The 15,798-nt window shown below is 46.1% G+C and overlaps 1 protein-coding gene across 2 annotated transcripts in view; it reads right to left on the minus strand.

Moving 5' to 3' along the window:
* Positions 1 to 15,798, minus strand: part of LOC132570458 (neuronal acetylcholine receptor subunit alpha-7-like) — a 154,395-nt gene that overhangs the window by 19,447 nt on the left and 119,150 nt on the right. The window lies entirely within an intron of this gene.

Below are 15,798 nucleotides of genomic sequence, written 5' to 3' on the forward strand. Positions count from 1 at the left end.
TCCCTGTCAACAGAACAGTAGTTAATTTCTTCTTACAAACGTGGCTTCCCCTTCATCATCTTTATGACCCGTGACAGCTGAAGGAGTGTGTTTGGTTGGCCCATTGGGAAAACCCATGTGTATGCTTATGAATTTCCCCAACTGATCATACAGATAACCCAAAATGCTTCACAGCTGGAAAATGGTGCAGCGTGAAGACCAAACCTCCTTATCTACACATTCCACAGTTGCAAACTAAATGAGGCACTGCATCAGAGATTTATATAATAGTATGATGACTTTGACCCCTTGCCCAATCATTTCTAACTCCAAATTTAAGAAGGCTAAGTCCTGACACTTAAAAAGGACTCTGGGTGTCAGTTCTGTAGAGATGAAGTCCTGCATCTTGGCTTGGAGACAGGATTGAACCACTTAGTTCTCCGGCATGGTGTAAGATCCTCAGAGGACATCCAAGAACCACATTGGTGCAGTTAATCAACTACTGGTGCAGTTGAGCAGTACGTGGCTGGGTGACCAACATTGCTAATCACATTGTCCCAACCAGGAGGAGAGCTTTTTTTGTAGCAGGAACTCCTTTGCATATTAGGCCACACACCCCTGATGTAGCCAATCCTCCAAGAGCTTAGGGGCTCTTATTACAGGGCCTACTGTAAGTTCCAAATAAATAAACCATATTGCAAACATGCAAGTTGGCCTTCTAAGTATGGATTAAAACCATTTTCTCTAGATCCATGTTTACCAACCCATGCATCAGGACACAAAAGTGGGTTGCAAAGCCTCTGAAATTGGCAAGAATGGCTAATAACTCTCCAATGGCTGCTCCTGCCCTTTGCAGTGGTCCCTTTCTCTCTTCTCACTCCTTACCAACTTCTCATGTTCTTGCATCCCCCTCCCTTTGTGACACTAATGGGGGAGAAAAGATCAAGCAACTAGTAACTATGGTAGGAGCTGGAAGAATTGGGGGGGGGAGGCTGGAGAGTATGCATAGGGTTGCCAAGTCCAACCCCAGAAATATCTGGGGACTTTGGGGGTGGAGCCAGGAGACACTGGGGTGGAGCTAGGGGGAAGGGGGGAAACGGCGCCGGGGAGCGTGGCGAGCCGCCCCGCAGCTGCTGCCTCTTCTCCGCTCGCTGTGGCTGCTCCTCCGAGATGGGCTCAGGCTGAGCCCATCTCGGAGGAGCAGCCACGGCGAGCAGAGAAGAGGCGGCAGCGGCGTGGTGGCCTCGCCCGCTCCGCCTCTGGGGTGGAAGCGGAGGGGGGTGGAGGCAGGCCGGGGGCGTGGCGAGCCGCAAGTCCGGGTCCTAGAAGGGCCCAGATTCGCGGCTCGCCATGCTCCTGGCCTGCCTCGCCCTCCCCTTCTCTGGTTTTGCCTGCTCCTCTGAGATGAGCTCAACCTGGGCCCATCTCGGAGGAGCAGCTGCGGTGGGCGGGGAGGGGGTGGCAGCGGTGCGGTGTCCAGGATCGGGTGGCTCGCCATGCTCCCCGGCGCCGTTTCCCCCCCCCCCCGCTTCCGTTTTTTTGGGGAGCGGGGGAAGAGGGTGGAAACCCTGGGGTCCCCCGCCAGGGCGGGAGGGTTGGGAAGCCTAAGTGTGCAGGAGCTGTTCAGTGGAAGATGGAAGAAGCAGAGGAGGAGAGAAAGAGGCATGGGCACATATGAGTTCTGTCTTGGTGTGGCACCTTCAGCAGCCTGACCTCTTCTCCAGCCTTCTGTGGTGCCTCATTGCCCTCTATCTTTTGAGGGAGATGTACTGCACCAAGCCCCTTGTTGCCCACCCTCTCACTGTCATCCGACATCTTCATGCATTTCTTTAATCTGGCGCCCCCTAAGTGTGTCTCCTCACACTCCAGCTGTGTCCCAACTGGCAAAAAGGAGATGACAGAGGGCATTGAGAAGCCCCTCGCCGGCTCCATTTTTCTAGTGCAATCACCAGCAGTCTTTTAAAAAACATCCTGTGGCTTGTTCTTTCTATCCACCAACTTTTCATTCTCACAGCCCAGCTGTTTCCCTAGCTATGATGTTGGACACCCTAACAGAGGACAATGGAGAGTGGTTGTGCACCACCTCAGCCCAATTTGTTATCTTTTGTTGATTCCCAAATTGCAAAACTCAGAAAAATGCCTCATGGAAGTATATCTGGCCACAGAACCAGAACGAATAAGGCTTTTATGTTGCAATGAAGGCAGCAGTCCACACTACCGAACATTTGTTTGAAGCAAGTTAACTGCCGGACTTGACAGTTGGCTCATGATTTATATGTTAGGCCCTCAATCAGACTGCTTGTAAGCTGCTTTGGTCTCTCTTTCCCTCCCCCTCCACCCCTCACTTCTCTGTTGTATGAACTGAGGAGACTGTAAGGGTGATTACGGCCCTCATAAATCTATTTCTCTCGTTCTCGCTCTGTCACACACGTGCACAAATGCACACGGGTGCAGGTCACAAGTCTCGGGCTCAAACCAATAGCTGCAAGCCACAAATTTGAAAGGGTAGGAAGGGTGAATGCCACAGCTGTGCTACAAGATAGGAGTGACTGTGATAAACAGCAGGTTCTGAGACATCATCTTTTGGCTGGCAGACAAATGGCTGGTAGAGACTGAAGGAAGAAAACAAATTTAAAAGGAAGGCAAACAAGATTGCTAATTAGGCTTGGACTGTGTTGTACCAACATGCCGAGGAGCATTATGTATAGATATGATGTGCAAGGCTTCTGTGGAAACAGAAGGATGCTGCTTTTCCCCTGACTGGTAACTTAGCAGTAAACACTCAAGGTTTTAATAATGGTTTAGAACATAAGCAAAGTTACGTGCTTACCCTCTAATGCCCTCCGTGTAGTAGTTACATAGCACAATCTGCTCCTAATGAGGCTCCAAGGCCTTTGCTTAAGACTATAAACTAATAAAAACAGACTCCAGGCATAGTTTTTCCAGGGCAGCACACTTTATATGGAAATGCAGAACAGAACATCCTGAGAGATAGACAGAAGAAGAGAAAAGGCTCTACTAAGGAAATTCCCACGGAGATGGATTTGGCCGTTCATACAGAAAAAGGAAACAGGTATGAGCCTGTTTTTGGCAGACCCAGGGCTCTCCCAAGGGTTTCTGCACAGGCATGGCTTCCATTGTGAGAAAGATGTCCTTCAGGCCATTCTCAAGAAGGGTTATGTTCCTGTAGTGTACTGGGAGCTTCAAACGAAGACTCTTTGTTGGAGAGGCTCCTTGCAGCTGCATTCAGATTGGCTGCCATTGCTGAGGCAGCCAATCAGGTAATATCCATTTGATCGAAGCCCATTATTTGAGAGGCTCCTTGCAGCTACAAGGAGCTCCCATTGTTTCCCAGTCCCCAAGCTCAGTCCTAAAGGCTCCAATGAGTCAGGCAGGAACTATTAGAACACATGAACCAAAGAGCACACATACACAACATCCCTCCCCCACTAGTCCACAAGCCCTAACATACATAGTCCCGGAGGTGCGCAGGCCTGCATTGCTCCTGCGTTGGGCACCTGGGTGCAGGAATGGGAGTAGCCATGACTGGTGCTTGTCCAGACTCTGTGGCTTCCAGAACGGCAAGCGGAGGGGCTGGAAAAGCTGGCATAATGGTCATAGCCTATCATATGGCCCAATGTTGCCCTTGCTGAGCCAGCCAATGAGGTAATATCCATTTGAATGAGGCCCATGCGTGCCTGTTTTTCTATTGGGTTGTTTATTGCTGGAGGTGTGTTTTGGGATGAGTTTCTGCATATATTTTCGCGGCTAGCCGCATGTGTTTTCAGTTGAGGGTTCGCTAATTTAAAAAGTTATGCTGGAATCACTATAGTGTTTGACCCACTTCAGTTCCTATCATCACTAAAGATAATCTTCCTCCCTTCATTCTAGAGTTGCTAGCTCTGGGTTGGGAAATACCTCAAGAGGAGGGTGGGGCTTGAGAAGGGGAGAGACTTCAGGGGGGTTATAATGCCATAGAGTCCACCTTCCAAAACAGCCATTTTCTCCAGGGGCACTCATCTCTGCTGGCTGGAGATCAGCTGTAATCCCGCAAGATCTTCAACCACCACATGGAGTTTTGGTAACCCTACTCCACTCACACAAATGCTTTAGAATACTTTGGATTAACAAAATGTGCCTAATAATAGAAAGATCATGATGTTGTGGCATCAAATCAGAAGAAACTTTCATTCCTTTATTTAAAAAAACACTTACATCTGTTTCCACAACCTTGACCCATTCCCCCCACAAACGTTGCCAAAAGTACTGCCCGTTCTCTCCTGAAAATCTCTACCCAGTCCTCAAAAAGAACTACAGTCCCCAGCATTCCCTATGGAAAGAAACGGTCACTGAACCAGTTTAAGAATGTAGGATCTGATAGAGATGGCAACATGGGTCCCTGTCTAGGGTGACCAGCTGCTGTATGCAACTACAAGACCAGGCCTGGAACTGGAAAAAACCCTTAGAATGGGCCTACACATACACAGCGCCGGCCCAAGGTATACCCCTGCTGCTAACCCCTGCACTGCTGCAATGCAGTGCCACGCTCCATTACCCCCCTTCTGAGGATGCCACACCGAGGCATGGCGTCCACCCAGACTCTCCTTCCCTTCCCGTTGCCCCCACACACACACACACACAATCAGAGCGTGCCGCGCCTGGGCCATACCGGCTGTGACGTGGCGTGTATCATCTTTCGAAGAACATGCTGGAGGCTTCCCCTCCCTTTCCAGAACCAGAAGGGAAAGGGAGCCAAGCCTTCTCCAGTGCATCCTTCGAAAGATAAGATGCACACTGCATCAGGGGGAGGTGAAGGGAAGGGAAAGGAGGGGCAGGCAGGGGCGGTGGTGGTAGGCAGGCAAAGGAGGCAGGCAAACTAGGCACTTGCCTGTGCCACTGGGAGGGGGGCAGCCCAATTCGGTGCCCCCACCCTCCCGGTGCCCTAGGCCAGGGGTTGCCAACAGTAGCTCTCCAGATGTTTTTTTGCCTACAACTCCCATCAGCCCCAGCCATTGGCCATGCTGGCTGGGGCCGATGGGAGTTGTAGGCAAAAAACATCTGGAGAGCTACCGCTGGCCACCCCTGCCCTAGGCAACTGCCTTGTTTGCCTAGTGGGTGAGCCGGCCCTACACATACAGCTGAATAAGGAAGGGATAAAGTCAAAGTACTCAGAAGTATTAGAATGGGCTGTACCATCTCAGCCAGAAGATGGAGCAGGACTTGGATTTTTAACACTGCAATCCTAAACAAAGTTATACCCTTCTACACGGACTTTATTGGATTTAGAAGGTAATAGCTCCGTCTAGGATTAAGCTGTTGATGTTCTGCATTTTAAAAAAAGTATGCTGCCAGAAAGTAGAACTGCACAAGAGGGCTAGAACCTCTCTCCCTGATATGGGAGTTTTCTCCTTGTAAGGTTTTTTTTAAAAAACCTGGCAGATCATTTTTTTAAAATGGTGTGTCCCCCCCACTTACAGCTTATCCAGTTCTCAACTGTGTTCTATGTGTACAGCCAACTTCACTGAGAGCTTTAGAAGCAGTAGATATTCTCAGGTCATCCCTAATATTAAAGGACACCATGGCAATATAGGAGCTTGGAGACTTACTTGGATCAATCTGAAGTGCATATTTAGGTTCCGAAACCTAGCACACTGTTCAGCCAAATTACCTTTGGGATGTCCTCCAGTTGTATTTATTTCTATGATAAGAACTCAGTGGCCTGAGTGAATGCCTGGCAATTACAAGCCAAAATGGAATGTAAACTCTGGTCCTTTGCACACCCTCTGAAAGTTAAACAGCACAGTGCATGCAGAGAGCATGGCAAATGCATGACAAGAAAAGCAGTGGTATTGGCAGGCTTTTACAGTAGTCAGGGGTTTTTTTTTAGCAGGAATGCACAGGAACGCAGTTCCGGCTGGCTTGGCATTAAGGGGTGTGGCATAATATGCAAATGAGTTCCTGCTGGACTTTTTCTACAAAAAAGCCCTGTGTGAAACAATGGTGATGTCAGGTGATGCACAGTCTAATCTGCAAATGTTCTGGGCTTTTTCTAGAAAATCCCCTGACAATAGCTATCACAATAGCCTATCATATGGCCCAATGCTCATGCAAACAGTCCATGAAGTCCTCTGAAGATTCCAAGTCTTGCCAAGTTCATAAGGCAACATTGCAGACATTATATTCCTTGAGCATTTGGGTTTTAAAAAAAACTAGCATGAGAAATGTGCTCAGAAACAGGCTGGTAATCAGTGACGATGTGTCAATATCAGCTAGATAGAGCCCTGTTCATAAATTATAGTGAACTAAGTGCAATCTAGCTTCTCATGTTCAACAAATGCGCGGAGAGGGAGAATGGGAATGCACCAGCCCTGCCTCTGACTTCTCACAATTGCCTCGTCATCTGCAGAGGCAACTGCATGGAGGGAGTGGCCATGCAAACTAGGGCTGCCAACCTCTAGGTAGTGGCTGGAGATCTCCTGGGATTAGAATTGATCTCCAAGCAACAGAGATCAGTTCACTTGGAAGGTGGAAATCCCCACTGAAATCCCCACCCTCCTCAAACTCCAACCTCTTTAGCCTCTACTCTCAAAATCAAAAGGGATTTCCCCACCCGAAGCTGGCAACCCTATTGTGAACTTACCCTTCCCCACAATTCCAAAAGCAGAACTGCTGATCGCAGGAAAGCAGCATTCACACACCCATGCAAAAGACAAAGTGGCCACACAAATTCTCTCTCCTTGTGGTCAGCAACGATGGCTTGGTACAGTCTGAGGAATTGCTCTGTCATAGTACCTGTGTCAAATCTGGATTGAGCTTGGGTTTATTAGCCCTTATCTAGGCATCTGTTCAGGATGTCTATATCAGCACCTGGACTGGACAAAAAGAACCAGAGCTGGATATCATCAGCATACTGATGACTCCTTACTTCAGCTCTCCAGCCAACTTCTCACAGGAGTAGGGATGGGCACAATGCATTTTTGCAGTTTGGTTCGTGGTCTGTGGCTGAACCACGAACCCATACAAACTGAGAGGTTGGGTCATAAACCGACCCAGTTCATATCAATCCATGGACCATTTAAAGTTTAAACCCCTGCCTTCTGCTCCCAAAACTGTTTGGGGTCCTAAAGGGGCCTGGAAGTCAGGCTGAAATGGGTCTAGAAGATCTGATTTTAAAAAGGTAGTTTGTACACGGGCAATGAAGAACAGGCAGCCCGCACAAAAACCTCTGGAAGATTTGCTCCTGTTGTTCAACTTGTGGACAGACCACTCTTGTGTGTGGCAGCATCATTTGTATGAATTAGAGCTGCTGTGTATGAGGCAAATACTTGACTGCCTTGGTTTCCATGGGGGAATACAGTCATGTGTGAATTGGTCCTAAATAAATACCACAACTTAAGCTATTTTAGTTTTTACCCCACATGGCAAAACCTCTGCTCAAACAAGCCCTTTATGGTTAGGGACCTGTTTATCTGCGGGACCGCCTTTCCCCATATATCCCTCAGAGAGCACGGCGTTCAGGGACAAAAAATCTGCTGTCCACCCCTGGACCAAAGGAGGCCAGGTTGCGTTTGACACGAACCAGGGCCTTCTCGGTGGCAGCACCAGAGTTATGGAATGCTCTCCCGGAGGCCATAAGGGCCCTGCGGGACCTTCCTACATTCCGCAGGGCCTGTAAGACCAAATTGTTTCGACAGGCCTTCGATGCTTAAACTGAGAGAGAGCTGCCACCTGACATCAGCTAGAGTTCCCGGTGACCAACCGTCTGAAAAGCAGAACCGCCAACATAGTAATAGCACAGCACTGTGGAATAGTTTTTAAATTTTAATTGTATTAATGTTTTATAGATTTTATTGACTTATTGTTTTAAATCGTGTAAACGACTGTTGTAAGCCGCCCTGAGTCCACTTGCGGAGAGGGCGGGATAAAAGTCCAATGTAAATAAATAAATAAACAACTTTCCTTTGACCTAGTTTTCACTGATATGGCAAACTTACATCCTGATTAAATCATTTATAATGGCCATCCCCATAGAATTCAATCTTCTGTCATAGGGAAAAACATTCCTCCACAAAGAAACTAGGTATCAAGAAATGAGGTTCTAGCCTAGCCCACAGGAGCATATGTAACAACTCAGAAAAATCCTGGGAAGGAAAAGAGTTTTCTGTTGTCCAAACAAAATCGCAATGAAGAGGAACAAAGAAAAATGAAATGACAAAAGGTTCAACAGTGGTAACAGCAGAACCACTTTGAGCAGGAGGGACAAGGTGTGAAAGAACACTATCCTATTTTCCTTCCCTTGAGCCAGTACTACTCACTGTACATCTTTTGTTTTGTCAGAACAACAAAAGTGCCGTTCTAGCAGCCAGCAGAGCTCAGGTTTATTAGTTCCTTCAGATACTTCCTGTATTCATGGCACATCACACCACAAAAACTTGCATAAGACATCTACTGTAAGACTGAAGTTATTGTCCTCAGTCACCCTACACCAACTGGGGCAGCAACTAAGAATACATACATTAGACATGCAGTAAGGCACGGGAGCACTAAATAGCACAGTTTCAGATGTGGCGCAAATGCCTGTCAGTTCAGCTCCCATCTTGTTTAATAGTCAGAAACAGAGAGGCAATTTTTCAGGACGCTGTTAGTGTGTTCATCAGCCCATCCTATGGTTGCCAGCTCTGGGTTGGAAAATACCACAAAATGTTAGTGGTGGAGCTTGAGGATGACTTCAACAGGGTATAATGCCATAGAGTCCACCTTTGAAGGCAGCCATATTCTCCAGATGAACTGATCTCTGTCTCTTGGAGATCAACTGTAATAGTGGGAGATCTCCAGACACCATCTGGAGGTTGGCAACCCTAGCCCATTCCCAGCTGTTCAGCTGGTTTCCTCAATGCACACCTTCCTAAATTATCTTCAAGTTATGTTCAGTATTGCAATCTTGCATTCCAATGGGGAGGAGTCATGCCTCAGTAGAACATCTGTTTGGCATGTAGAAGATCCCAGGTTCAGTCCTCAGAATCTTCATTTTAAAGGAGCTGGCAGTTGCTGATGTGAAGGAGAACCTGGCAAGAAGCAGCTGCCAGTCTGAGTAGACCGTACTGACCTTGAGGCAACAAGTATATAAGACAGCTTCACAAGTTCAATAATACAATATAGCCCAACTGGCTTTTTGCACACGTATGATCTCACTCAGCCCCATGGGAGTTCTACTTCCTTCCCTTCTTGCTATACCATTGCTTCTTGTGGCAGGTAATTGCTCAAACGGACAACTCAATCAGTCACAAATTATATCAATCAGTTATTAATTCAAAATGTATTTAACATTAATGGTGCAGTTTCGGGAGAAAAAAATGGTACAAATCTATTTGGCAGATGGCCAAGTCATTCAGCGCCAAACCAAACAGATGTGATCAACTCACATCTGACCATCATAGCCAAACATGGCAAGGTTGACTGTCACCCACATTTACCACAAAATCTGTGGCATCCCTAGTTCAGGAATATTTGGGCAGAAGCTATAGTTCAGCACCCTGACTGCTGGCTTGGAAAATTATTTCTCTCTTTAAATCAATTCACCAAGCCAAGCCAGCTGGCAGCCTGGAAAAATGCATTTAAAGTTGCTTGTTTTCTACCTTTCCCTCCCCCATCCATTTTCCTTCCTTCCTTCCTTCTCTCAAATGTCTGACATTCATATCTTACAGCTCTCAAACATCTGATGTTCTTCTGTGTGGCTCTTACGTTAAGCAAGTTTGGCCACCCCTGCTATAGCTCAGCTATTGCATGAAACAATATCTAGATGTACAGGACCAGTTGTAACATTAGTAGCTGTGACAGCCCAGTGCTACTGATCTTACATAGGGTTTTGTAGCAATTCAAAGACTGACAGATTTAATATAGCACAATAAATCAGTTAATCTTTAAGGTGCACAAGAATCACTACATTTTTGGAGAGTAAAAATGGAGCTTTTTCTTAAATAAGGAAGACCAAATCTTATTTTCTGGTATTATGACATCATTCTGTTCATTCCATAATCCCTGATTTTGCTGGAATCATCCACGCGACTATGCCATAAATGAAGCAACAACCAGGCAGGGGGAAATATCAGTGAAACAATACTTGCAAAGGAAACAACAGCACAACAGAACAAAGGCAAATATTAATGTTTTTCAGGAAAGATTTCTGCCCCACAGAAATTGCTATCTTGGGCCTGAAGATCAAAACTGGGTTTTATCTGACGCATTCCTGAACAGATTGATTATTTCTGGAAAACACTGTGTAATCCCTAAACCTCTTTTAAATCCACTAGAGTCAATGGAATGAGAATGGCGAAACTGTGTTTAGGACTGCACTTTTAACAGCTCAGTCCTATACTTGGAAGTAAGTCCCATTTATAGCATAAGAACAGGAAGTGTTATTTCATTCTGGAACAAGGCACAAGTGCCAATGATACACAGCCAGCAATTGCCCCTTATATTCATCCAAAGCACCATTTGTTCTGTTCTGTCTCTTCCCATGCATGATAATATAGTTCAGGCTTCTTGAAGAATAATAGACCATCATGTTATGCCCCTAATCTCTTAAACATATGGCAGGATTCCTCCATAGACATTAAAGCCGTCCATGTTCATTCACATAAATGCGACCTTGCTAATGCATGGAATATTTTTACTATGTGGGGGTATCAGCGAAACGCACAGATTGCGGGTGAGCTGCTCAGTCTGTATGTCCATAAAGAAACACACGTTACAAAACCATCATAACAAGCCTCCAATTCTCTCTCTCTCTCTCTCCTTACAAGGAAACGGGCCCTATAAAGCTACTCTGGAACTTTCTCCCATATAGTCGGAAGTATGAAACACCATTAAGGAAATTGGGCATTCGAGAGCAAGCTGGCAGGCTGCCTCAGTACTTGGTTAACCTGAGTCCAAGGATTTCTGCAAGGGCTCCGCTCCAATGTCAGTCATCGGGGCTGGCAGAACTCTCTCTCCGGCCCCGGTAGCATAATGAGCCTCATTGGATCACAGATGGCTGCACTTGGCTCTGGCTCATGCATTGTCTTTTAGGCACCACTGCACTGAAATATGACTGATGAAGAGGAGCCTTTTTCAATAGAAATGCATCCAGTTTCCCTGGCTTTGTTTCTTAATGTTTCTTCCACAGATTGTAAATGGATTCTTACAGTGGTGGCAGCTTTTGTTTTAACCAACAATCTGTAGTTGTTCTTTTACACAGCTGTTAACTTTCAGCACCCTTTTTTTATAAGGAGGGGGGAGGGACTTCTCTTAAAGTCAGCAAATGACTTTTTTGGCTAATAAGCATTATGTACGGGAACTGTTAACCATACCTTTTTCCTTCTAAAGACTGTGCTTTTTTTACCCAGTGAAAATTTTATATATTGACTTGGAGATGTCTAAGCTCAGATGTGCCCCAACCTGGATAGTCCAGGCTAACCTGATCTCATCAGATCTCTGAAACTAAGCAAGATTGGCCCTGGTTAGTATTTGGATGGGAGACCACCAAGGAAGTCCTCAGTTGCAACACGGAGATAGGCAATGCCAAACCACTTCTGTTTGTCTCTTGCCTTGAAAATCCTATGGCGTTGCCAGAAATTGCTTGCGACTTGACAACAGTTTCCACTACCACCAAGCCCAGGTCTGTATTTTGATTACTTGAAGAAACACTAGTGAACTTGAAGGGGATTGATCTAAAACAGATTTAGCACACACGCCCTTTGACCCCTTCCACCAAGGGCTGCCAGCTTATAAACTGATCCACTGAGCTATTCCTTTAATACCAGTTTGGTCAGCAAGCAATCATCACGTGATGATACCACCATGACACAAAAAAACTCCAGTCGCTCATGTCTACCCATTAATTCTATTAAAATGACAGGATAGTTTTCCTCCACGGCCAACCAGCAACTTCATTTCCACCAGATCAGATTCCTCTGCTTGATAGTTATCCACTATTTTATCCCCCTTCTTTTTTCATTCCTCCATATTGTTTTATCTGTTTGTTTAAATATTTTTATCTTGCCTTTTCCCTCAGCCTGCAATACTGAGAACCTCAGAAGAAGAAAGAAAACCCATAATGAAATCCAAAAACCAATTTTGAAACAGCAGATCTGCAATAACAGAAAACTTAATCAACAAAGGAGCCATCATGACAGCCCAGCAGCAGCAGCTCCCTGCATCCAAATTGCTCTGTGGAATTAAAAAAAATATATATTCTGCATCCTTTCTTCAGAAAGAAATTAGAGACAAGCACCCCATCCGGGAAGGAATCCCTGGGCCTCAGGGCAAAAGCCCACCTGCCACAACCGCCACAGCACTAACGTAAGTACAAGAAGTCTCTAAAGCATGTGGTTCCTAACTGGCAAAGGGCTTTAAAGGTAAGCACTAGATCACTTAGAGTGTATTAGTACATTGGTCAGAGGTGGAGAAAGAACCTGTGGTGAAAATGGCCAGTATACAGAGAAGCATCACAGAACCCAAGCTAACTGGTATCAGGAGGGAGCCAGGTTTTGGCACAATGCCACCCCGGGGAATGATGGATCTACTAGTGAGAGACCTGCAAGGACTCATGGGAAGCATCTTATTTCCCCCTCCACCTCTATTTCCTCTTTCCCTTCCCTGAAAGCCCCCATAGACTATACCGCTTTTCCTGCTTCCTTGTCTTTTCCCCATCCACAAACACCCTGTCTTCATTTTTTTCTCCTTCCCTACCTGGCAGGCTTTCCCTGGGAAAAGTCTAGCCAAGCTGCACTATGCTGGCTGCTGGACTAGCCCTAGTTGCACAGTGGGAAACCTGCAATGACTTGCAGGGGGCACCTCAGTTTCCACTGTATTCGTCTCCCCACAATATTTCTTCTTTCCCTCCTCCTGACAAGCTCCATATCCTCACTTTTTCATGCTTCCTTCTCTCCTTCTCATCCACCCACCAACCTATATTCTATCTGCCCCACCAACCTTCAGCTATATTTATTTTTAGCTACAGCAGAGTTTTGAGGACTTGGAAACATTCCTAATCTTAGTATGTTTGTAGTATCCTTCCCCTCTTGCACTTGTTTTGGTACCAGGTTTTTTTTGGGGGAAAGGGAGAGGGTTCTTGCGAGTTATACAATCCAGCCAATCAGGGGTTATATAAACAATGCAAAGATATCATGACGCCATATAGCAACCCAGTTTGCCTACAAGAACCAAACTGGTTTATCCTCTACATATATCCCATGTGAGACAATGGCAGGCCTTATGTTACTTGTGATGAAATAACGAGCAAAATGACAGTTTGGTAAAACAGGTGATGGAAACGTGGGGCAGGATTGATCCTTAAGCAGGGCTTTTTTTGAGCAGGAATGCACAGTAATGCAGTTCTGGCTGGCTTGGTGTCAGGAGGTGTGACCTAGTATGCACATGAGTTCCTACTGGGCTTTTTCTACAAAAAAAAAAAAGCCCTGTGTGAAATAATGGTGATGTCAGTGGGTGTGGCCTAATAAGCAAATGAGTTCTTGCTGGGCTTTTTCTACCAAAAAAAAAGCCCTGATCCCTAGGCATGATGATTGTGAAGCTCAATCCATGAGGACAATGCTTTCTGCCTCTACTTATAGGGGATAATTTTTTTGCTCCATTCTACAGTACCAGCAATGCACAGATGGGTTGTGTGACTGCTGTCCCCAGACTCTTCAAACCCGTTTAATGCTTCTTAGAACAGCAGGGGTGGCTTTTCACAACTGCTCAAATAGGGGGTGGGGACTACATTTCACAAGAAGTGAAATCTTTTATGATCCACCTTACTCCAGCCTGTTTTGGCTCATCTCAAGATGCTATTTACTGAAATGACCCAAACCCTGGAAAGTCTGTTTGCCTTCCTGGTGCAAGTGATGTGGATTACTTCAAGGTATTTGCCTTTCTGAAACTGAAGTCACCCACCCACCCACCCAGGATATGGGCTCTTGATCCTGCTGCAGCATTTAAGTAGGGGAGGGGGGGAATCTAAGTGGAGGAACAGAACAAAGTATGTTTGACCTAGAGGGCTGCTTCGCGAGATGCATTTCAAATACATTCGATATGCTCTAATTGTTTAACCATTACCAAAAAAATTGCAATAACACAGGAGGTAATGAGGCCTTTTAGATATACTCTGACTAGAGCAGATAACTGGACAGCACTGGGAGAGGTGGGAAAAACCTAACAATCTTGTTTTTGTGGTTTAGGCCCTTGGGCTTTTGAAGCTACTGCTTACACAACTTACCCATGCTTTCGGAATGCTATTTTACGGCCTAACTGCATTAGGGTTCCCAAGTTCCCCATGGCCTCTGGCAGGGGACTTTTTTCCTGCTGCAGCAGGAAAGGAGAGTCAATGGAAATTACTCATTTAGTTTGGATCCAATACAACATGCAGTTCAGGGCAGCCAAGCTCCTGGGCGGGGAGGGGGATCCCCTCCTGATGTTGCCAGCGTGATGACATCACTCGTAAGTGATGTCACTGCCCGGGCAGCATTGTGTACCAGCTAGTCTAGGAGCTTCCAGGAAAACTCAATGGTTTTCCCGGACGCTCTAGCAATTTGGGAGGACATCATCGCGCCGGCAACATCAGGAGGGGATTCCCCCCGTTGACTCCCCTTTCCTGCTGCAGCATAACTCCCCCAAGTCAATTCTTAGGGTCCCCTATTCCCCAGGAGATGCATTTCATGGAGATCAGTGATTTACTGATTAGGAAAGCAGGGAAGTTCCATTCTGTTATTAGAAAATTTTGTCCAGATCCAACCCGCCATGTTTTCTGCAGGAATGTCCCAGGTAAAGTAGAGAGGCATCTAGTGATGCACACTTCCCAGATGCACACTGCCCCAAATGAAAAAAAAGGGGGCTTAGATCTCTCTTTGTGCCATCGTTCTAACCTAAAAAAGCCCAAGGGGGTGACCTCACTGAGGGGATTCATTTGCACTGATGATTTCAAGAGGGGCAATGCCACCATCCAGGGAGAAAGCAAGCATGCAGCAATCTGGGACTAGAGGGCCTCAGCCCATGCCAACCACTGACTCAGAAGTATGGTGGTTATGAAGAGTTTTGGACTCCAGTAATATGAATAACACAAGATAACATAATTTGTTGAAGAGGCAGCAATGTGTTTCAGGGCTGACTTACCCTTTGACCCCAGGGCTTTTTTTTTGTAGCAGGAACTCCTTTGCATATTAGGCCACACACCCCTGATGTAGCCAATCCTCTTGGAGCTTACAGCAGGCCCTGTACTAACAGCCCTGTAAACTCTTGGAGGATTGGCTACATCGCGCGGGGGGGGGGCACGGCCTAATATGCAAAGAAGTTCCTGTGACAAAAGACGTCCAGCCTTTGACTATGTTTGAACGGTCTCCACTAGGAAGAACTGTGTTTGCAGTGAAGCCATGTTTTGCCTATTGTATCTGATCTATTTGAGACATTGGTGTGATGCAGTTGTTAGAATGGTGGACTAGAATCTGGGAAACCTGGGTTCCAATCCTCCTTCTGTCTGCAGCTCACTGAGTGACTTTAAGCCAAGCACTCACTTTCGACCTATCTCACAGGCTTGTTGTGTGACTAAGATGAGGAGTATGATGTTCTCCAAACTGAATTCCTTGGAGGAAAAATGGAATAAAAATGCACTAGATAGACAGACCGACAGAGTAGCTGTTTCAAGCATGTAATGTACAAGTTCATGTTGCTGATATATGAGCATGTAAGTCTTTGAAACACACCAGGAAGAGAAAAGTTTTTCCCATTAAATAATATTCTCACCAGGTTCGGGTTTTTTATGCTAATACAACCTTGCAAATCTGTTCA

The sequence above is a fragment of the Heteronotia binoei genome, chromosome 4 (genome assembly GCF_032191835.1).
Source record: "Heteronotia binoei isolate CCM8104 ecotype False Entrance Well chromosome 4, APGP_CSIRO_Hbin_v1, whole genome shotgun sequence".
Classification (NCBI taxonomy): Eukaryota; Metazoa; Chordata; class Lepidosauria; order Squamata; family Gekkonidae; genus Heteronotia; species Heteronotia binoei.